Source organism: Rhinatrema bivittatum, chromosome 2 (assembly GCF_901001135.1).
Source record: "Rhinatrema bivittatum chromosome 2, aRhiBiv1.1, whole genome shotgun sequence".
Classification (NCBI taxonomy): domain Eukaryota; kingdom Metazoa; phylum Chordata; class Amphibia; order Gymnophiona; family Rhinatrematidae; genus Rhinatrema; species Rhinatrema bivittatum.
In genome coordinates this window covers 299,073,033-299,096,761 of record NC_042616.1, presented here as the reverse complement: position 1 = coordinate 299,096,761, position 23,729 = coordinate 299,073,033, and the positions used below count along the sequence as shown (strand labels likewise).

The window sequence follows — 23,729 nt, the reverse complement described above, 5'->3', positions numbered from 1 at the left end:
CCGGAACGTCGAGAGCTCTGACTGACGTGCCGTGCCGCAGGGGAAGGAGTGAGTCACATAGCGTAGTGACTGAGAGGGGAGGGGAGGTGAGAGTGAGCGAAGGGGGTTTTAGTGAGAGGGGAGGGAGGCAGTGGGAGAAAGAGAGTGAGTAAGACTGAGGGAAGGGAGTTTGATTGGGGGCAGGGGAGGGAAGGGAGGTGAGTGGAGGAAGGGGGTGAGTGACTGAGGTGAATGAGTGAGGGAGAAGAAGTGTAGAAGAGTGACATTCTCGAGTCACATAGCAATGACTGAGGGGGGAGGGAGTGGGAGTGAGAATGAGGGGGGAGGTGAGAGTGAGGAAAGGGGGTTTCAGTGAGAGGTGAGGGAGGCAGTGGGAGAAAGAGTGTGAGTAGGCTGAGGGAAGGGAGTTTGAGTGGGGGCAGGGGAGGGAAGGGAGGTGAGTGAAGGAAGGGGGGGTTAGTGACCGAGGAGGAGGAGGATGAGTGACCGAGGTGAGTGAACGAGGGGAAGGGGGAGTGAGGGAGAAGAAGTATAGAAGAGTGCCATTTCCATTTCTCTCTTGCTCTCGCCCCTCAGTGGTTGAATGCAGGAAATACAACAGGTGCGGTATTTACCGCATTTTGATAAATCCAGGCCTAAGTTTGTACCTGAGGCAATGGAGGGTAAAGTGACTTGCCCAAGGTCACAAGGCATGACAGCAGGACTCGAACCCTGGTCTCCTGGTCTCCTGGTTCATAGTCCACTGCTCTAACCACTAGGCTATTCCTCCTGCCCCCCCCCCTGTTATGGTCTTAATGTCTTGTGTGTATATATATATATATATAATACACACATATATATTGGCTGATTATAGACCTAAAACTGATTTTGTCACGAGAATTCTTTAATACGGTGTCAAACGATTTCAAAGCTTGAACGGGACATCCACTGCTCTGGACCCTTGGTGATACTGCTCTTTATCCTGACAGACCCTCAGATATAAGATGCCCTTTCTTGTGTTTCAATTGCTCCTGCGTTTTTGGTTACTCCATTCCCCCCCTCCCCCCCCCCCCCCCCCCCCCCCCCGCCCCTTCCCCGGCTCACCACAAAGTACTCACAGCATCGAGGGCTATCCTTCAAGTTATTTTATTTCAGGGAGAATCGTGATCCTGTTACTTGTACATTCCTTGTAAAAGATTCTGTAGTCTTGTGACATTTTAGCGCAAGATAGGATGGAAATAGCTGCATTACCCTCACTTCATGTTTCCACTTTAATCCTAAACCTCACGATTTGGGCTTGAATGCATAGATAGGAATCCCTCGTTGTTATAGGCTGAGCAGCCTCATCTTTGTCGTTAGTGGCAAATATATGCCCTGTACTGTGAATACATGACACTTTCCAAGAGCTTCTGAAAGTTACAATTATTATTATTACTATTTATTCTTTTAACATTGATTATAGCAGAGTATCCAACCCGGAGTCTATGTGCATTAATGCCCTTGACTTTGCCTTGGTTTTCAGCTCATCTGCTAAGGAATTAAACTTTTGGGATATATCTGATCAAGAGATAATTGCTTCTTCATTAAAAACGAGAAGAGGTTGAATTCTTGAGGTTTGCTAATGTGAGGTCTTTCTCATGAGGAACATGCTGTAACTCTGCTTGTGGCTTTGCATGGATAAAGCTCTGTGACTGTGGTGTTCCCTTCTATTAAATCATTCTCCCGTTCTACTCTTTAACTGTTTTTAGCCATTATTGGAAACGGACTTCTTAATGACCACAGCAGGCATGAGTATTTGTGCCTTTTCTTTCCCATGCAGTCTGACCCCAGCCTTTTCTGCCACCATCCCCCCTCTACTCTGATCGTCTTTTCTTCTCTCCTCTCTACCCCTCAGCCCAAACACTGACTGCCTGCCTTTCTATCTGCTGCTGCCCCATGTTTGCATTTCAGTCTTTTTTTTGTTTTTGCTCCTGAGTTGATTTGGGCCCTGGACAGCCATTCCCTCTTGCCCCATCCCTAGTTACGGCCCTCAGTGAATGTCCCTCTCCTATTTATTGGCATTCCTTCAGCTTATGCTGTCTTGTACCCTCATCTTTTAATGATTTGAGCCGCACTTAACTTTTCTTATAGAACCTCCTTCCCCTCCCCAACGAGAAAAGTTAACAGTTGTTTGGAGGCCTGGTTCAGAGATGCTCCGAAATGACTATTCACCATATGTTTTTCTGAATTCTGTGTTGGCCAGCTGGTGTGAGATACTTGTTCCTTACATGGTAAATAAAATAGGAGGCTATTTCCTGCATCCTCATATGAAATCTCCAGCATCAAGGTTTTGCCTGTGCCATGCTGATAGGCTAATATATTTTGGCATGTTGTATGTGAGTCGTGCTCGTTTTGCATACTTAATTGGGGCCAAAAGAAGTACTCTGATTTGCAGGGTGCATTCTTACTGGGAGTCCTGAAGCCCTGAGAATGTATCTGAAATTACTAGGTCTGGTAATGAGGACAACTTTGTCTAGGAATCCATGGACAGGAAACACAAGCTGCTCCGCCCCTTCACTTAGTCTGCCTGCTGCTCAGCTCCTGCTCGCGGTCAGTCAGAACAGAGCCTTTTAATGTTATTTCTGTAAGAGAAACCTGAGAAAAGAAATGTAATATTCCTGTAATTCCAGGATTGTACAGTAATTGTTACTCATGTACTATGTGGTATTTTAACAGTAGGCATGGTAAGCGGTGATTATTACTGTATCAGTTCAGACATTTTACTTAGTTTTCCCAATCATATTTTTTGTCAACTCTTTATTTATTGAATTGAAATCATAACAAATCATTCACTTTGTATTAGAAACATAGACGTGAGAATGAAAAATACAAAAGAAATAAAATTTAGGAAACATCTATCTTAAACCCCAGAAGAAAAAACCAGGGGGAGGAGAGAGTAAAATTGGGGAGGTTATAAAAGAAAATAAATGTCCACAAAAAAAAAAAGGAAATGATATAGCCTGATAAATCTCGGATTATTATGAAATGGATGAAGAATTAGAGACTCCAGTGGGAACAGTCAGCTTCTTGGCATCAACAAAGACTTTAAGTTGTTCTGGTGCATGAAAAAACCCCCAATCATTATTATATCTCACAATACATTTACAAGAGTATCGTAGGAGAAAAGATGCACGCACTCCTAAGGTTTCTTGGTGCAAGGCCAAGAAACCCTTTCATCTTTCCTGTGTCATCATGGAAAGATCCGTGATTTTTCCCATAAAGTGTTGGAGTTCTTAAAGTAACTTTTCATAACAGAGCTCAAATCATACTCAGAAAATCTCTCAGAGATTTTATAATCAGAGGATTCGAGAAAAGCGGTCAAGTTAACATCCAAAGGTTGATTTAAATTAGAAGTACAAGATGGCAAAAAATATACTTTATCCACGGTAGGAGTGGAATCGGAAGGAAAAGCCAGTATATCCAAAAGGTAATGTTTAAAGTAGACCTAGGATTTTCACCCACCGTTCCCAATCATATTTAAATGACTTGGAAGCAGATATGTTTGGCGGATTGTCACAAAATGCAGTTTAAACCCTGCTCCCTTCTACTCTCTGCTCAGACACAAAGGCACAGATGGAAGCTGAGGAGCCCTCATAAACACCTTGTGTATCACCTCTAGAAAAAAAAAATCTTCTAAGTGAGTTTTTGCTCTACTAGTATTTGCTTGGCCACCAATTTAAAAAGGCCTTTCGACTTGGGCGGCTCAAAAATGGTAATATTCAGTTGCCCTTCTCTGTGTATGTAGTGCTACAAAAAGGGAGGATAACTTTAAAATGTGTGTGCATGTGCACACGTATGCATGTATAGGGGCTTGTGCAAAACTTCTCCAGGACTTGCTAACTTCACATATTCAGTGTACACGGGTTATAAAATGTGTAAATATACCCAGGAGGATGCATGTGTAAAAAACGTGCAAATATATTTTTCCACTTCTCTAGATAAATTGAGTTATCAGAAAGCTGGATAAGTAGCATTTTTAACACTTACCTGGCTAACTAGCTGCTTTGCTGCTAGCTAGCTGTATAAATCAGAACTTATCTGTATAAATGCTGCTACTTAGCTAGATACCTTGGAACTTATCCGGATAAGTGTAAAAATGCCTCTTCTTAGCCGTATGTCAGAATTTAGCCAGATAAGTGTGCGCAATTGGTATACCTGCATATTTTTAACATTTAATTTTTAAGCGATGTGAGTGGATTTAAAAAGAGGATTTTAGATACATTTACCCCACCCCACATAAGTCAGCTTTTAAATGCATAAGTCAAGAGATTTTTTTATTTATAGTTTATTAAATGTCTTAATACATTTTAAATGAAATAAGGAAACAGGAATAATTGTGAATTACATTGCAATAACACTTAACACATTAACACAGCAAGAAATAATCCCATTTGTAATATCAACAGTTCAGTCCACATTATTTTTGGGAAGCCTCTATTTAAAGAAATAAAATTACATGAAATTATCATAATAAACCCTGGAGATTCATTTTACTTATTGCCATTAACTATCCTTCATGGATGCTGCTGATACTCTATCCACCTTTATCTTGAAGGAAAATTTGCAAATGCCCAGGGTCAGTGAAAACAAATTTATTCTTTTAAAATGAAATTAAACATTTACAAGGGAATTTGAGAAAGAAAGTAGCCCCAAGGGCCAAAACTCTGCCTCAACAACAAGAATTGTTTTCTCCTTAGCTGAGTACTCCTGGAAACATCAGGAAATATCTGCACTGGTTGACCACAGAAGCTAAAGCTCTTATTCTTAAAATACTTTTGCAAAACCAAATTTTTCTGTTATGAAATGAACACCACTTTAAGGTGGATCTTATCTGAATGCTATCTACTGAGGCCTCCAAAAAAGATGTTAAATTGGGGCTTTCAGGTATCAAAACATCCATATCCCCCTCATTTTTAGCTAGATTTTTCTTTGCATTTGATACATAATACAAATTAGAAAAAAGCAATTCTTCTGAAATACATAACATTTCTTTCACATATTTTTTGAATAACTCATATGCAGACAATAATCTAGTAGCAGGAAAATTCAATATACGCAAATTATTTTTTCTCATAACATTTTCCAAATTTTTTAATTGTTTGTATATAATCAAAGTGTTCTTTATGAACACAGATCCTGTTGTCTCTAAGAGGGTGGGATGAAGCATGGGCATTGTCAAGTTAAGTGTAAATCATTGATAAGACAGACAAAGAGAGAATTTGAAATTAAGTTGGCCATAGAGGCAAAAACTCATAATAAAAACTTTTTAAAATATATCCGAAGCAAGAAACCTGTGAGGGAGTTGGTTGGACCATTAGATGACAGAGGGGTTAAAGAGGCTCTTAGGGAAGATAAGGCCATTGCAGAAAGACTAAATTAATTCTTTGTTTCCATGTTTACTAATGAGGATGTTGGGGAGATACCAGTTCCGCAGATGGTTTTCAGGGATGATGAGTCCGATGAACTGAACGAAATCACTGTGAACCTGGAAGATGTAGTAGGTCAGATTGACAAACTAAAGAGTAGCAAATCACCTGGACCCGGATGGTATGCATCCTAGGGTACTGAAGGAACTCAAAAATGAAATTTCTGATCTATTAGTTACAATTTGTAACCTTTCATTAAAACCATCCATTGTACCTGAAGACTGGAGGGTGGCCAATGTAACCCCAATATTTAAAAAAGGCTCCAGGGGAGATCTGGGTAACTATAGATCAGTGAGCCTGACTTCAGTGCCGGGAAAAATAGTGGAAACTATTCTCAAGATCAAAATCGTAGAGCATATAGAAAGACATGGTTTAATGGAACACAGTCAACATGGATTTACCCAAGGGACGTCTTGCGTATCAAATCTGCTTCATTTTTTTTTAAGGGGTTAATAAACATGTGGATAAAGGTGAACCGGTAGATGTAGTGTATTTGGATTTTCAGAAGGTGTTTGACAAAGTCCCTCATGAGAGGCTTCTAAGAAAAATAAAAAGTCATGGGATAGGAGGCGATAGGGAATAGCCACTGCTATTAATTGCATCAGTAGCATGGGATTTTCTTAGTGTTTGGGTAATTGCCAGGTTCTTGTGGCCTGGTTTGCCCTCTGTTGGAAACAGAATGCTGGGCTTGATGGACCCTTGGTCTGACCCAGCATGGCAATTTCTTATGTTCTTATATTCTTAATTTGTAAAGCAGTAGCTGAATTAGATGAGTCTAATTGCTCTAGTCTCTTCCCATGGTTTTCCAGAGCTATCTTTGTTTCAGAAGCAAACTTTGTGGATTGAGTCATGGATTGGACTAACCGCCTTTCCATATTAGTTACAGCCCTCCACGCATCAGTCAAGGTAACATTTTGAGGTTCAGTCATACTTAGTTCTAATTCAAAGAGAGGGTTACTTGTGAATTGCCATGTTACTTTCACTCACTTCTCTTACAGCCATAGTCTGAGCCTTCACATTATTCTCTTTCTGTTGTCAGTAGATGTTAAAACTAACTGGTTAGGGGTAGTTATAACACCACTAACTCCATCACTGCCAGAGGGTGTTTTGGATATTTGGCTCTGAGCAGAACTCACAGAAGCCCCTGACGAAAAAGATATATCAGGGATTGCCTCTCTTGAGGTGTGACTCACCCTTCTCACAAGATGATCGTCCATAAGGCCTCTCACTTCTTTCATCACCTGTGTAGATGCTGTAACTTTAATTTTTCTCTTTTTCCCCATCTGGTATGATGATAAAACTTCTTTACCAAATTCTCACCAAATTCTCAAAAATATGTTTAAATAGCACAAGCCGACACTCCCCAATGACGTCGGGGGAGGAGCCAAGATCGAAATTTGCGCCCTTCCGGGTTCGAGTCATCTAGCCCTACACCCACCAGTGCCACTCTCCGAAGGAATGGTTTCCCAAGTCAGGAGATATTTTAACGTGTGCGGAAATGAAATTACCTGTTTTACCAAGAAGTCTACCAGTTCTCTTAATTCATCTGCAGGTCATCAAGATCGTCCTGGCTTTTCAGCATAAAGTCTCCCCTCTTTCACCCAGATTCGCCCCCACCCAATCAATATTTACTTTTAAGTCGTTTAGGATCACTTTTTCAGTTATTGAGGAAGAGTAAATATACATGAATAAGCCGCCAAAGTTACATGCGTAAATTCCTTAGAAAATAGTAACTTACTCATGTAAATGTGGTCACAACTCAAACACTTCTGGCCGCCTCTTTTTTAAATGCACAGATCTACTCGTGGACCCTTATTTACGCATGTGTGTTGTGTCTAAATTAGCAAATACGTATATGCTATTTTACATGCATAACCACTCATTTTTACACACACAACTTTTGAATAATCACCTTATAGTGTTTTCTACTTCGATACAGGAAAAAAAAAATCTTTTTTTTTTTTTTTCACAGAAATGCATTGTCTGTGACCTTGAGGCGTTTGTCAAACTATTGGCATTCAAACTCTCTCCAAACTCATGACAGTGACATAGCAGGAGCACACACCCTTTTCTGATAGGCTTTGCTGGGAATAAGCCAGAGTTCTTTGGAAAGCACCTGGCTTGAGCTATAGAGAAGCTCAGCTTGTAGTTAAGAACATAAGAACATGCCATGCTGGGTCAGACCAAGGGTCCATCAAGCCCAGCATCCTGTTTCCAACAGAGGCCAAACCAGGCCACAAGAACCTGGCAAGTACGCAAAGACCAAGTCTATTTCATGCAGTGGCTATTTTCCAAGTCAACTTAATTAATAGCATGTAATGGACTTCTTCTCCAAGAACTCATCCAATCTTTTTTTAAACACAGCTATACTAACTGCACTAACCACATCCTCTGACAACAAATTCCAGAGTTGAATTGTACGTTGAGTGAAAAAGAACTTTCTCCAATTAATTTTAAATGTGCTACATTCTAACTTCATGGAGTGCCCCCCTAGTCTTTCTATTATCCGAAAGACCTCTCATGATTTTAAACACCTCTATCATATCCCCCTTCAGCTGTCTCTTCTCCAAGCTGAAAAGTCCTAAACTCTTTAGTCTTTCCTCAAAGGGGAGCTGTTCCAGTCCTCTTATCATTTTGGTTGAAAGAGGATTTTCTCTGTTTGGGGATGGGCAGCACTAGACTATATTTTATCACATCCACCCATGAGGAGTTAAGAGAAATGTTATTTTGCTTTAGCTTTCCCCACACCAACACTTGCCTGCCAACTGCAGAACTCTGCAGTGATGCAGCATTTTGGAGTAGCAATAGCAAATGATTCTCCTCTAGTCACTGCTTAAAATCCATGTTGAATGCAGTAAACAACAGAAGTCAGAGCTGGGCCCCTGATATATATTTTTTTCTCCATGATGTTCCCTTTTTGTAGTGCCCACATTCACCTGCGCTTTAATGGTAATTTCTTTCCATGCTCTGATGGGCAAGGGTTCAACCAGTATCAGTTGCCCAGAGGTACAATTAGATTAGCCTCAGGCTTAAAATATTTCACTCTGCACATGTTTTGTTACAAATTATTGATGGCTCCAAGAGGCTGTTCTATCCATTCACCCTTCTTATCAGAAATTATTTTGGCTGCTGCTGAGTTTGCCTTCTTTATCCTTTTAACAAATACTTTAGTTCTACAATAGCCTTTCCAAGGCTTGAATGCTTGTGTATTTTTCCTGCTGAAGATACTGGAATGTTTATCATATTTTTATTCCAAGGTGTACCTGTTTTAGGGATTAGTTGATCAAGCCCCCAGCACAGTACCTGTGACCTTTGTTCTTCCATGGTATGTCCCCCATTCAGCTATTAGCCAGGCCTAAGCCTGCTTATCTTGTTAGATTAAGCTGGCAGTGAACATACATAGATCCTTAATATGATTACAAAACCTAGTACCCAGTATCCTAGGAATAAACTAAGAAGTGTTGGATCTGATTGATGTAATGTCACACGTGTCAGTTGTTCTCTGTCTCTCTTTTTCTTTCTCTCTTCCTCTGGATACTGCAGAAGGAAAAAAAAAACTGTTGCTGATTTACAAGAGTGGAAAAATTGTGGCAGATAGTTTTGTCCAGTTCTATATTGCACAGCGGTGTCCTTTGTTTATTCTTTCTTCCCTATACAGTTACGACAACAGACTTTGCTGGCCAACATTCTTCAGATACTGCTTATGAGCATGCACTAGATTTATAATTTTTGCTGGCAACTTTGTGGAGAAAAATCAAGACTGGAAAAACATTTATTTTATCCATTGGATAATGTGTGCCTGCCTGTTGAGCATACTTTTAGCAGAAGCATACTCTTTGGCATGCCAGAATGTTGCTAGCGTTGCCAGCATTTTTGTCCCATGTGTTGTGCATATTGCTGGAGTTTTGAGCAGGTTTAATACCTGAACATCCATCTATCTCAGTTTTTGCCAAACTGGTAGATTTCCAGTGAATTTCTTGAAAAAGCTCCAGCATGCAGTTGAAGGCTGATAGACTGAAATGAGTGGTGAATGTCCGTTGAATAACCCACCAGTTATTCATAGGTGGGCCGCATACAAGATATGCTCCTCTAAAGGTCTTGGAAGGCCCTCCTTTCAAGAGGACATTGTCTTATCTGTGCCTGGGGCAAAATACTTTTGATAAGTAGAAGGATGCTTACTGAACTTCAAAAATGTTTTTGGCTCATATTTGAATGATAAAAACACTTCTTGTGTGATAGCTCTCTCTTATTATGTTTTTTTTTTAAATTGAATCATGGAACTATGAGCTAAATCCTTTGTTCCAGAATCCACCTGAAGCATTTCTGCTCAGCAGTCTTTTATTGCAATGGCAATGACAGCACATTGGCCTTTGTTTAAAAGTGAGAACTTGCCTGCTGTCCTTGAGGTAAGGATTTAGCAAAGGTGTTGCTGACTCAGTTTAGTCACTTTTGGTGCATCTCACGTCAGCCATTTATCACCTCTGAGGTGTGTCATTTATTATTGGTATTGCTAGGAAATGGACAATAACAAACTGTTCCTGCCATTAAAGTGGTGCAATGTTTCCATGGGTGCAAACAGTGGTCGCAGGGGAGCTAGGTCTGTAGCCAGCAAGAGTGTGTTTGGAATCTGTGAACGCCATTCTGCTAAACCAAATTCCCCCCCCCCCCCCACCTCTACCCCCAAAGCAAAGTTGACAGAATGTGGTAACCAAGGGAAACACTGCACAGAATCATTGTTCTGAAAGAAAGTCTCTTGCAGAATTTGCTAGTGCTGACGGCTGTCATTTTGAAAATTGATTTATATGTGTTACTGCACTGGAAACATATTATTTGTATTAATTGCCCTTGTTAAGGAAGTGTGCTCGTAAGAGCAAGTAAACACCATTAATCTTTTTTTTATCTGCCATTAAAATAACAGTATTCTGTGTATTCTGTTTTAAGGCTCTCCCCTGTTGTCTTGCCCACTTTCTTGTGTTTGCTAAACATATTAACTAAATCTAGATGTACCAGAGCTGTTTGTTTCCCAACATCACATTTTTTTTACCTACATATCCTTAAAAAAAAAAAAAATCCCTCATGATGTCCCTTGATATTGAGAAGACATGTTCGCTGGGTACGCTGGTTGGTGGGCAGTAAAGATGATGAGTCACCTTGGCAAGGTCTGGCCAGTCTGCAGACTTGTGTGGCCAATATACTAACATATCTGTGGTTGTGTCTTCGATGGGTCTGTTAGCGTATCACGTACATTTCAGCTGGTATTATCTTTGTTGGGTGGGGCAAGGTTACCAACTGCTTTAGTTAGGGCCTGCATCAGGAGAGATGGTTCTGTGGGGGCAACATGGCTGTGGTATTGAGGTTTGGAGGAAGTGGCAGCTGACAGGGTGTTGCTCGTGCTCACATTACTCTCTGGGTAGCAACTCTTTTTTGTGACAAATCTTCACTGCCTCTCTACTTTTGCAGCTGCAAAGAGTCCACAAATTGTTACACCTTATGCTTTCATTCCCTTTTGCTTGTGGAAACCCTCTGTTTCCCCTCTAGAATACTTACTATGGGAATGATTGATTTTTTTGGACACCTTTTGGATCTCTGGTACTATTGGGGAAGGGATCCCACCACACTTAGGATAGCCCCACCCACATGGGACTCTTTATAATTCCAAGTCTCGGAGGGTAAAAATATCTTAGGACCCAGTGCCGAGGGACACATTCATAGATAGAGGAGCAGTTTGAAAATAAATGCTTGGGCATGGATGTAACCAGAATCAAGTGTGTTTGGCGCCAGTAAAAACATGCGATAGTTTTAGTTTGGAACACCAAGCCATAGTGTCCAGCCTCTTTATTCTGAACCTACACATAGGGGTAGATTTTAAAAGGAGCGCGCACAGCGTACATATGCCCGTGGTACCCGGCGCGCACACATGTACGCCCGATTTTATAACGTGTGCGCAGGCGCACGCATGTTATAAAATCGGGGGTCGGCGTTCATGCCGAGCCCGCTCCAAGCCACACTGCCTTCTCCCGTTCCCTCCCAGGCCACTCCAAAATCCAAATATGGCTGCTGTGCCGGGACCCTGCCCCCGTCCCTTTTTGGACGGGGGCAGGGTCCCGGCACAGGACCCGGCCCCAGGGGCCGGGTCCTGTGCCGGGACCCTGCCCCTGGGGCCGGGTCCCGGGGCAGGGTGCCGGGACAGGTGCAGGGTGCCGGGTCCCGGGGCAGGGTGCCGGGACCTGCCCCCGGGACCTGTGCCGGGACCCTGCCCCGGGGGCAGGGTCCCGGCACAGGTCCCGGCCCCAGGACTTACACGCCCCAGGACTTACACGCCCCAGGACTTACACGGCCCCAGGACTTACACGCGTCCTGGGGCTTTATGCGCGTCGCCGGGCCTTTTTAAAATAGGCTCGGCGTGCATAACCCTTTTAAAATCCGGGCCAAAGTTAAAAACAAGTATACCCAGAGAAGCGGTCCCCCCCCCCCCCCCCTTTTCCTTGGGTTCTGGCGGTCTATCCTCCCCCTCCAACAATTGGAGAATCCACATCTTGGGGCTTTAAAGGTTTTGTGACTGAGTGTGACCCCTGCATTCACATATATAACCAGATTTATTCAGCAACCGTCTGTAGGTTTACACATTAAGGATGCTAAAGCCTGTTTTCCATCTTAATTAACCATTTTTTGGTTCTTGTTACTGAAGGCTAAAGGTAGGTGAAGGCTGTAAAGATAGACATCGATGTAGTCATAGGGGCTGATGTAATAAAACCCATGCTAAAATGGAACTTACATTTTAGTACGAATATTATTTAATGCACGGGTTAAAACTTGAGGTCCTTGTGGGATGCAGGAAGCTAATGAAATTCAGATAGACAAGGAGCAAAAAAAGCATGCTGAACTCGAAAAACAGATTTTCTTTTTTTTTTTACTCTGGTTTATTTGCAAGCCAATCCATGCACAAAAAAAAAATAAAAAACATTTGCCATATCCTGATTGTGATATGGCCACTAACCCCACTGAGTGGTCTGGCTGGGCTGTGCCAACAAGTCCTGCCTTTCTCTATCTCTCTCCCCCTCTCCTCACATAAATATGCAAACTCCTCCCACTCACCTTAAAAAATAAAAGTTGAACCAGGGTCCAAGGTTAGTCCTCTCTCCTTCTCCCTCTCACCCTCACCTTAAGGAAAATAACTCCCCACCTCTGGAACGCCCCACCCTTCATCTGGAAACCCCAGCCAGTGAAGACCTTACCTCTTCCAGCTGTGCTGTTCCCTTTCTGGCAGCTGATTGGTCCCTCTACTGTCACATGTCAGTGAAAGGACCAGTCCCCTTTCAGAATTCTAAAAGGACAGCCTTCTGAAAGGGGATTGGTCCTTTTAGCAATAGCTGACAGGAGAGGGAGCAATCAGCAGTCAGTGAAGGATTGAATAAATTAATAAAAAGTGCCAGTTTGACTGTCCTGTGGTTGGGTTGGTTGATTTAAATTCTTTTGTTTGTTTCTTTCATCTTATGTGGCCCAGTTTCACGAGTCTTCAATGACTGTCTTTTGCTGATTTATAAACAGGGCTCCCTATTTTGTTTTCTTTACTATTCATCAAGATTTTTTCATGCCCGCTGCTTTACTTGCTTCCTTAAGTTACCCCTCTTCTGATCTGGATTTTTTTCTCTTTCTTTTTGTATAACAAAATATGAACGGACCTTAAGTTTAATTCCATCTGTATTTCTAATCCCCCAAACAATCCCATTTATCTCCCCACCCAGAAAACCAGGAGGAACTATTTGTAGAGTATGACCCTAGATCCTTTGGCTTTGAAGTGGTTTAGAGGATAATTTGCAAGACATTCTTACAGGTAAATGATGCTTTATCCATGGCAGTGGCTTGTTATAAACGTGCCCACTTGGTAATGCGGGTAAACCTAGGCACGGACAGAGCCTAAGCATGCCCGGTAGTGGGGCTGGGGAGAAGTTTGGACTTAGCAGGGGAATGGATAATTTTGGTGGGAAAAGTTTGAAAGCAATCAGAAGCATGCAAATTCGCTTTTCAAACTGGTGTAATTTGTGTATGTGATTGCCTACTTTCTCATGCAGACTTACAAAATTACCCCCTCGGTTGTCAACTGTCTTGTAAAACAGAAGTGGCAACATAAGAAATGGCTAAATGTGTATTTATAAGGACATCGGACTATGGCTAAGGTTTTCTTGATTTATTTTTTATGTAGAGAGCATTGCAGAAACTTAGTTTTAAAAACTTTTTTTTTAACTGGACTAATTTACTACATTTGTATCAAATGTTTGTTGATAACTGTTGCTTATGAAAGTATATCGACATGATCACTATGTCAGTTTGTGGGGCAGGGAATTCATTTACAACACATGCATTATCCCAGGCTTGGGCTTCGGGATGCTGGCTGGCTCCATTTTTTGAGCACAGATTGATAGAAGTTCTAGTTTTGCTCCAATGAACGGAAGGAGGGCGGAGTGAAACACACACACACATAGATAAATCACAACAAAGGAATGTGTGGCATCAAATATACTGGACAATAACAATTTAACATCAAAAGATTACTTTTATTTTACACATGCTCACTAGACAGTGTGCACGAAATTCAATCCACAGTAAACAGTTGTGTAAATGCGAAGGACCCCGACACTGCTGTGTTTCGCATCAAGCTGCGTCAGGGGGATCCAATGAATACATGGATTTGTAGTTATTGTTCCCCTAAAGAAAGCAGGACTACAAGTCCCTGCATGCATTGGGGCAAAATCAAGATTGGATCAGTGTGTCCTGAAGTAATGAAAACCAATTAACTTACCTAGACTAGAAACCTGGGTTTTTCTTTTTAAGTTAAGGAGACTTACACAGTTTCATGGAATCAGTTATTTTTAGATTATAGATAGTTCTGCATGTAAGATATTTTGTTACCCAGCATCCTAACCATGCCTGTTCTCTACATTGTATGGATCAGTTTTGGCATGCATAGAGGCACCGCTTTACAGGGTAATTTTGTTACAGCCCACATAGTTTTAAAGTCTGCCTGTACACAGACCTTATTGAGTATTTTCAACGTAAACTTGTGTCTTAAATGTCTTAAGTGCTGACTCCACCCCAAATCTGTCCTCTGAAAGATCTCTTCTCACTTAGTTTAAATGTATGTGCAAAAAACTGCTTGTGCAGGTACTTTTACATGCACTCGGCTCCGAGCTACATTACTACTTAGTTTTATGCACACAAATGGCTTTGAAAATTACCACCTTAAAGAACTTGCAGACTCAACTTGCTGCATCTTTGTCTGCTTAGCACCCATTGTTCCCATGCTTTTATTAAAAAAAAATAAAGATCAATATGAGAAAACTGACATACTGATGGCATAGTGGTTTTGTTTTGTTTTTTAATGTACAAGTCCAGTGCAGAAAAAAAACCCCAGTTATAATATCAACAAGGAGACAGTCTATTTGATAGAAATCTGCATTATCATGTTATTAAGTGGGCTTCTGGCAATGGTCTAGGAATGAGAGCTTCCCAAGGTCACTCGTGATTGACAGAGCTGGTCTCTTCATTTCAAAATGACCCGGTATAGCAAATTGTTGCTCTGCAGTAATTCAGTAAAATTTGATAATTATCTTCGGTAAAATACCAGGCTGTTCTTAACACAGTGAATACAGTGCAAGCATCATGATGACAGCTTCATCTTGGCTACTGCAACTCATGTTTGAACTTTTAGGGCCGGATTCACTTAATTTAGAAGGTTTATGGCTGCCTGCCTTCTAAATATAGTGCTGGTGCTAAAGTGTGATTCTGCATCTTATGCACAAGATTAATGAGATGCGTGCTACTTCTTATCATGTGATATAAATATGCACATTAAGGAACAAGGTGCAGCCCATTACCTCCTGCCCTAAAATAGCCCGAAATGAAAGGCCTGGTTAGCCATCTGACTATCCCCCACCCCTTTCTCAGGGCTGCATGTAGAAACGCTGTCTCTCTCTTTCCCAGTTGTCATCCATCAGCAACCTGCAGAAGTCTCGCCCTGCACACTCCTCCAGCAGATGAGATGGCACTTAACGGTTGCTGGTTTGCCTGTAGTTTGATGATGCTTTGCGCCACTTCACACTTAAACATGTGTGTGTGTGTGTGTGTGTTAGCTTTTGTGAAGTGATTTTTTTTTAACCCCATAGGTGAGCATATTTGTTTCCTTTCATGTTGTTTGGCAGTTTTGTTTTTTCTAGGTTACATTTCAAAGAAAAATTATGTAATTATCTTAGAATCTCTTTCAATGATTCTGATTAGTCATTGGATGCAGCCATAAACAGAAATAATCAAGTTATCAACTTGAGATTGTCTTGCTTATTGTATCACAGTGGTAACAACAACATATGTTAACATTTCGGAGCCATCATGTTATGGCATCTGGTGTGACCAGTCGAATGTTGTCCATGTTCTCTGGAAAAGATCGCAAGGGGCAATCTTTAATGATATGCTCTGTTGTTTAGCCATCCTTATCATAATCACAACTAGGACTCTTCAACCTGGAGAAGAGACCGCTGAGAGGAAATAGGATAGAGGTCTATACAATAATGAATGGAGTGGAACGAGTAAATGTTAATCAGTTGTTTACTCTTTCAAAGAGTACAAAGTCTAGGGGACACACAATGAAGTTACTAGGTGTTACATTTAAAACTAATAAGAGAAAATATTTTTTTTCAACGCATAATTAAGCTTCATTGCCAGAGAATGTGGTGAAAGCTATTAATATAGCTGAGTTTGAAAAAGGTTTGGAGAAGTTCCTGGAGGAAAAGTATATAAACTGTTAAGGTGGAGTTGCAGAAGTCCACTGCTTAATCCCTGGCATAAGCAACATGGAATCTATCTACCCATTGGGCTCCTGCCAGGTACTTGTGACCTGGATTTGGCCACCTTTGGAAACAGAATGTTGAGCTTGATGGACTTTTGGTCTGACCCGGTATAGCAAATCTTATGTAAAATCTATTCCAAGAACTAGTTCCACAGGTCTTTATTTACATGATGATGCTCCTTTGAGATCTCGATTTTTTTCTATTAAATGAAATATTTCATTTTAGTTTTTCTCATATGGTTTCTTTGATTTAAGTCATGATCTTGGCATACTTTCCATCCTACTATGTATCAGATGTGACAAGTTCACAAAGATGCAATGAAGGCTTCCCTTATCTGGGGGCGTGGGGAGCATGTTTGATTGTGTTGGAAGTCAGTCAGTGGCCATTGATTTCAGCACGCACTCTGAAAGTGGTACTCTTGACCATATTTTGTTGCACATCCAGCATTTTGGTGTGGCAAATCTCCATGTAGGAATGCAATACACACAAATACAATTATTTCTCACTAAGTATGGGACTTATGGGACAAGTTTGCTTTGTGAATTCCAGCAACCGTCATAATGCACTAGGTTCTAGGGCTTATACTGGGTAACCCGTAAGAGCTAAAAGCTTCTATGTGCATGAGGTTATAATCATTGGTTGCTTTGGAATATTTTGTCTCTTGTGAGCTTATAAGTTAGAAAAGTACTTAACTTAATTTTCAATATGAGTGCCGCTGAATGCCGCGATCTTAGTGTGAAATGCCACTGGTTGCCGCTTAACACTGTGTTGAATGGATTCCTTACAGGTCCGCGGTTGTATCTCCCGAGTTGGGCTGTTAAAAGAAAGTCCTGTTGGTAGTTTCCTTTTAGGTAATCTTTTCAGTAGCTCGCTGTCAAATACGCCCGATGCTGCAGAGTTTCGGAATATCTTCCTTCCTCAGGGGTACAGCAGGCTTGTAGATGTGAAAGATTTTTACAACCATAAATGAAAGGTGTGCGGCTTATTCAGAAGAGATGTAAACGATCAGTGCGTTATTTTGAAGATCCTTCCTGTCAAAGCAGGGGCTATGAGACGTCATAGCCCCTGCTTTGACAGGAAGGATCTTCCATATAAATCTGCTGAACCTGGTGTCAATAAAACTAAGCCTTAACAAATGATCTTACTTTCCTATCCTGCCATCCATTAAAGGGGATTTTATGATTCTCTTCTTCCCTATCAAAGTATCATAATCTAATCTATAACCCATCCACTGTGTGGCTCTGCTCTACCTTAAGACTCTACAAACTGTCGCAGCAACTATGATCATTGAACCAAATGCTTACTAGAAATACCTACCATCAAAACCGCAAGATTAGACTTCATGCGTAAATGAGCTTTTTCTGTAGCTGGTCCCATTCTGTGGAATGAATTACCTGAATCTATTCAACTCATCTCTACCATTAAAAAATTCAAAAAAGCCCTTAAAACACATTTATGCTCAATTGCCTTCAACAAGACCGAACCATCCTAATTCCTAACCCACGTCATCCATATGTACTGTATTCATACCCTTCTTCCCCACTTCCTCATATTTTATTTAATTTTTAACTTCAACATTTTCTTTTTATTCTATCTCTAACATTTTATACTTTTAATATTGTTATGAATTGTACTTTTGTATTTCTACTTCCTTGAAATTACTGTAAACCACCTAGTCCATACATTGTGGGCCAGATTTTAAAAGGGTTACGTGCATAAGTTATGCGCGTAACCCCCTTAAAAGGCCCCTGCGTGCACCAAGCCTATTTTGCATAGGCTCTGTGGCGCGAGCAAGTCCCGGGACGCGCATAAGTCCCGGAGCTTTGCAAAGGGGGCATGTTGGGGGCGTGTCGGGTGGGTGGCGTGAATTTTGGGGCGGGGCGGGAGGCGTGTCGGGGGCATGGCGCCGGCCTGGGGGCGTCATCGAGGCCTCCGGACCAGCCCCCGGGTCGGGTGATGCCGACAAAGGTGGGGGGGGGGGTAGATAGGGCTGGGGGGTGGGTTAGGTAGGGGAAGGTGAGGGGAGGGGAGGCGGAAGAAAAGTTCCCTCCGAGGCCGCTCCGATTTTGGAGCGGGCCTTGGAGGGAACAGGCAGCGCCCCCTTGCGCACGCTGACCCTGGATTTTATAAGATACGCACGGCTACGCGAATCTTATAAAATCCAGCGTACTTTTGTTCGCACGTGCACTGTTTTTGAAAATGTACCCCTGTTTGTGTAGGCGGCATATAAGAACTTTTAACTAAATAAATAAAAAATAAATCATAATATAAAATGATATTTTAACTGTTATTTTTTCTCTGAGTAATTCTTTGCATGTCTTGATTTTTTTCTCTCTCTCCCTCTAGAAAGTTGTGTGCAAACATTTAGGCACTCCTGGTCAAAGTGTGTGTTTTTAATGAATCTTGAAGTGAACAGAAGCTCACACAAAACTCTTTATGGTATAAAAAACACAACATCTTTCAGCAATACTTAATGCAAAATTACTGTTTGTTGATTTTTTTTTTATTTTTTATTTATCATGTTTTAATTAAATTTACGAAGAAAAACTTTGCATAGAAATCCAAGAGACACACACAGAATTCCAATTTACATTTCACGATTAATAATGAATCCTTAAACAAATAAGCACTAACAGTATATCTCTTGCTTACGTAGGAAATAAGGAGAGAAAGGAAAATCAGAGGAGAACAATTAGAAATCAATAATATTAGGCTGCGAGAAACACCCATTATGCATTTATGGATCCTTCCTTCTATAATTGCAAGTTATTGCGCCCGTCCTTCCAAGAAGGCCCATAACTGCTCAGGGCTGAAAAAAATGTGTGTTCCCAATCAGTTTGATTATGCACTTACAGGGGTAGCGTAATACATAGCTAGCCCCTAGTGCTAGGGTTTCAGAATGCATTGAAAGAAAATTCTTTCTACGCAATTACGTAGTTTTCAAAAGGTCTGGATATATGTGAACTAGGCCCCCTATAATTGAACGTTTATATTTTTAAAGTAATTTTTCATAATTATACCTAAATTTATTTATTTCATTTATTTATTTCTTTTATATACCGACGTTCGATCGAGATATCACATCGGTTTCCAGATAACTCAAAGAATTATGAATTCTTTGAGATAACTCAAATTCTTCCAGATAACTCAAAGAATATATTACTCAAAGATAACTCAAAGATAACTCAAAGAGATAATTCTTCCAGATAACTCAAATAATTATAAATCATATTCTGAAAAGAAAGTAACAAACAAAACAGCTCTTTCAATAATCTGTGCTTCAGAATTTTCTAGGTAATTGGATAGATCTAAAATAGCCACCCTTACATTATTAGGAAATGTTACAATTGAGTTGTTTCTCCGGGGTAGGAAAAATATTTTCTTTACAGCAGGTATTTTTTCCATAGATATTTTAAGAGTCTCTTGAGCATATCTCTTGAAAGTTATTAAAGGCAACTCTCCCAACACTTTAGAAAAATTGAGGAGTCTCAAATTTAGATGCCTGAGATAGTTCTCAACAGATTCTAGTCTTCTCAAAGAGGAGACCCGTTCATGTATTGTAGTTGCACTCAAATCTTGTAATTTTTTAATGTCGTCAGTTACCTTTTGAATTGAATTTGCTTGTTCCAAATTTATCTGTCAGTTGTCCCATTTAGATATGTCCATCCTGTCATCTGGCCTACAGTCGTCTGGCCTGATCATTAGAGTTAAGCGCAATGCCTGCAATTAAGTCCCAAAGGGAATCTAAGTTGACTACCACCGGTTTTACAATCTCCAGGGGGTGAATGAGGCAAGCCCCATATTCAGTAGCATTCATGCCATCCTCAGATGGTCTCGAGGGGCTGGCTCCCTCATTCACATCTCCACCCAGAGAGTGGAATGAGCTTGAACAGGGGCTGCCTCCCTCTCTGATCCGATGCCGGCAGAGCCTCCCGACTGAGTCTGCCCGGTGATGTCCTCCACCGGCGACTCAGCTTTGACGCCCAACAGTGGAGAAGCTCGCGACGGTGCTCTAGGATCCGGAGGGCTCAAGGATAACTCCCCAGGTGAGAACCGGTCTCCTCTCCCCAGCTCGCCAGCGGGGCTTGATGTCATCATTCCGGGTGTTGAGGTCGCAAATTCCGATATTAAACTTTGCCCTGTGGAAGTATCCAGCTCAGGAGGAAAGACTCAGATTCTCCCTTTTCTTTTATGCGGCATCGTTTCCAAAAGCGATATATTGGTCAAAAAGTGGGAGCGCAGAAATCAGCAAGTTAAGATGCGTCCTCTCAGGCAGCCATCTTGTTTTCTCTCCTTCTGTTTGCTGATTTTAACTGATTGAAAATATTAAATGAATATAGCATGTGCAAATGTTTGGACACTTTCCCAGTTGATTCATTACTATTTAAAAAAAGGTCCAAAATGTTTATTGACTAGGTAGGCCTTAAATTTGTCAGGCGAAGATGATTCCATGGTTTAACACATACTGTTTTCTTCTTTCTGATTTCAACAATCATGGGTTCCTTCCTAGGCATTTAAAAATAAAAATATCTTTAAGCACTTCCAGCTAGCAATTTCAATTGTCAGAAACATTTTAAGAAATGGAGGATACATGGCATTGTTGAGGTCAGAGTAAGATCTGGAAGAACATGAAAAATCTCTGATAGAACTGCCCGAAAACTGGTCAGATCTGCAAAACAGAAACCACAGATCACTGCAAATAACTTGCTGAGAATTTTGGCTGCAGCTGGAGTAAGTGTCTGCAGTACAGTGTTGTTTACACAACAGTCATCTGCTTGGGGGAGTTATTAAAAGGAAACCTTTTCTATGACCTCATCACAAAAGTCATTATCTAAAGTATATAAAACAAAATCTTTGCAAATCTCAATATATTTGGAACAAAATGCTTTGGACTGATGAAACTAAAATTGAACTGTTCAGCCACAACCACATAACATAAAGTTGGAGAAAAAAGGGTGAAGCATTTGAAGAAAAGAACACCTTGCAAACCGTTCATTACGGGAATTGCCTGGCAGCCAGAGACACTGGAAATACTGGGCCAGATTTTAAGAGGTACGTGCAATCCGGCGCACACAAATGTACACCTGATTTTATAACATGCGTGTGGAATTGCGCACATGTTATAAAATTCGGGGTCGGTGCGCGCATCATAATTTAGTCTTTTTTCACAAGTCGAACCATCTTCAAATGTGGAAAATTATTAATGGTGGACACCCTTTTCACTGTAGTTGTTTCATAGAGCGCCAGTTTCCTCTTTTATTCACCGTAATGTCTTTCAATAGTATTTCTCAAACCAATGCTGTATCAAAACCTGATCTAGCCGCAAAGGTCTTCAGACTCATTGCGGAACTGCACCCGACACCATGGCGTTTCGGCGGCTATCCTGCCGTCTGCATCAGGGGGACCTTTAAACCAACTTCAGATTCAGCCACCGAAAAATTGAATGGAGTAAGGACCAGGTGTGTTTGGGATTCACACAAGGAGAACCTTTTGAGAGCCAGTGGCCAGAGTGGTATCCCGTTGTTTGGGAGCGAATAGCTGTATATGTAACTGTACCAACGAGCCAGTTGGAATCCGAAGTTGGTTTAAAGTTCCCCTGATGCAGGCGGCAGGATAGCCGCCGAAACGCCATGGCGTCGGGTGCATTTCCATAATGAGTCTGAAGAACTTTGCGGCTAAATCAGGTTTTGATACAGCATTGGTTTGAGAAATACTATTGAAAGACATTGCGGTGAATAAAAGAGGAAACTGGCGCTCTATGAAACAACTACGGTGAAAAGGGTGTCCACCATTAATAATTTTCCACCTTTGAAGATGGTTCGGCTTGTGAAAAAAGACTGAATTATGTGTTTTACACAGTGACTGTGTTGGGAATGAACAAAGTGTAAAGAAAATAATATAGTAATTAAAAGAGGGTTTTGGCTCCATGAAATAAGCAAGAAAGTGATTGTTAAAACAAAAAGAGTTAGGGAGAAAAAAAAAAAGAGTATTAAGTGTTGGGGTAATGGAGTATGGGGTGGGGTTTGAGAGTTGGTATGAATGTGGGTTGAATGATAAGGAGTAAATGTTGTGGGTTTTTTTTTTTTAATTAGATGTTTTCTATATAAGAAATATTTATAATGTTTAAAAAAATGAAAAATATTGAATAGATGAATAAAGATTACTTCTTGATTTCAAGTGTAGAAATATTTATGAATAAGGGGGCACAAATTGGCAGCCTGTCTTTGTGTATTTACAGTTTAATTGATAAAACACACGAGGTGGGAAAAAAAATGATGAAAACCAGTGTCTATCCAGTAAACACCAGAAAAAGGCTGTCCTCTCCCAGTACTCTCAGCCCGACTTCCTCCTTGCCTGCCTTAGACCTGCTCTGTCTTTTCACCTGTTCCATGCCAGGGACTCCTCAGCCGCACAAGCTCTTAGTGGCTCTCAAGTCTCCTCCTTTCACTGACTGTAAAACTGTGAAAACACCAGTTTTATGTAACTTTATAAAACTCTAAACTAACTTAAAAAAAAAAGCCCAAACCAAGCCTCCCCCTAACTTTAGGTTGAGGAGGTAGATGTTTGTTAGAGAGGGCTTGGGGTAGGGTGGTGGGGGCATCTGGTTTGGACGTCTTGGAATCTTTGTGCTGTTTATGCTGGGGGAGGGGGGGTTCATTCGTTCGTTCTGAAAATGCACCTTATATGCATAAGGAACCGATGTATACCAAGTTCTTGTTTGTATTATTATTTTTTTTTAATTCAGTAAAACAAGTTGAAACACAAATAACTGTCTAGCATCCCAAAACAGAAGACCTAATTATAAGGTCACCAGGCAGTGCTGCAGCTGTTCTTCCATTGTTTTTAAAGCCAGAATAGGTAGGAAAGTGTTGAAGAAGCAACACTTATCCTTAATAATGTAATTAAAACTACACGCCTGGATTATGTTATCTAGCTTGATGCATCATCCTCCCCGATATTGTTTTGGTAACACAAAATTTCTGAACTTGGAAACTGAGATTGGTGACATTGATTGGGAATAATTACAGTTATTTAGTCTTGGTTTGTACAAATGCCTGGCTCTGCATAACTCTTAACTGGTCACTCAGCATATAACTGTGTGCATGCAGCATTGACTTTGCTCATCTAAAATTTTGTACTTGTCCTCATCAAAACTGAGTTTACCTAATAACATGGATCAAACTCTTTTTTACTGCGTAGAGTAGGAATGGATAAACCAATCTGGATTTGATTCTAGTCATTCAAAATTGAGAGCAGAAGATGGGTTTATCTTGTGCTGGTAATACTGCCTTTGCCTTGATATGTGTTAAGTCCGAACAATACAGAATCATCTTATTGGCTGGGACATGGCAAGATCATGTACCACTAATGTGTGGGTGATTTAGAAATCTGTTGCTATGTTGGTGAATATTTTGGCATATTGCTTTATAAAGTTGTTAAAGCT

At 40.9% G+C, this 23,729-nt stretch overlaps 1 protein-coding gene across 6 annotated transcripts in view; it reads left to right on the top strand.

The window, feature by feature from the left end:
- Positions 1–23,729, top strand: part of TRAK1 (trafficking kinesin protein 1) — a 250,356-nt gene that overhangs the window by 105,026 nt on the left and 121,601 nt on the right. The window lies entirely within an intron of this gene.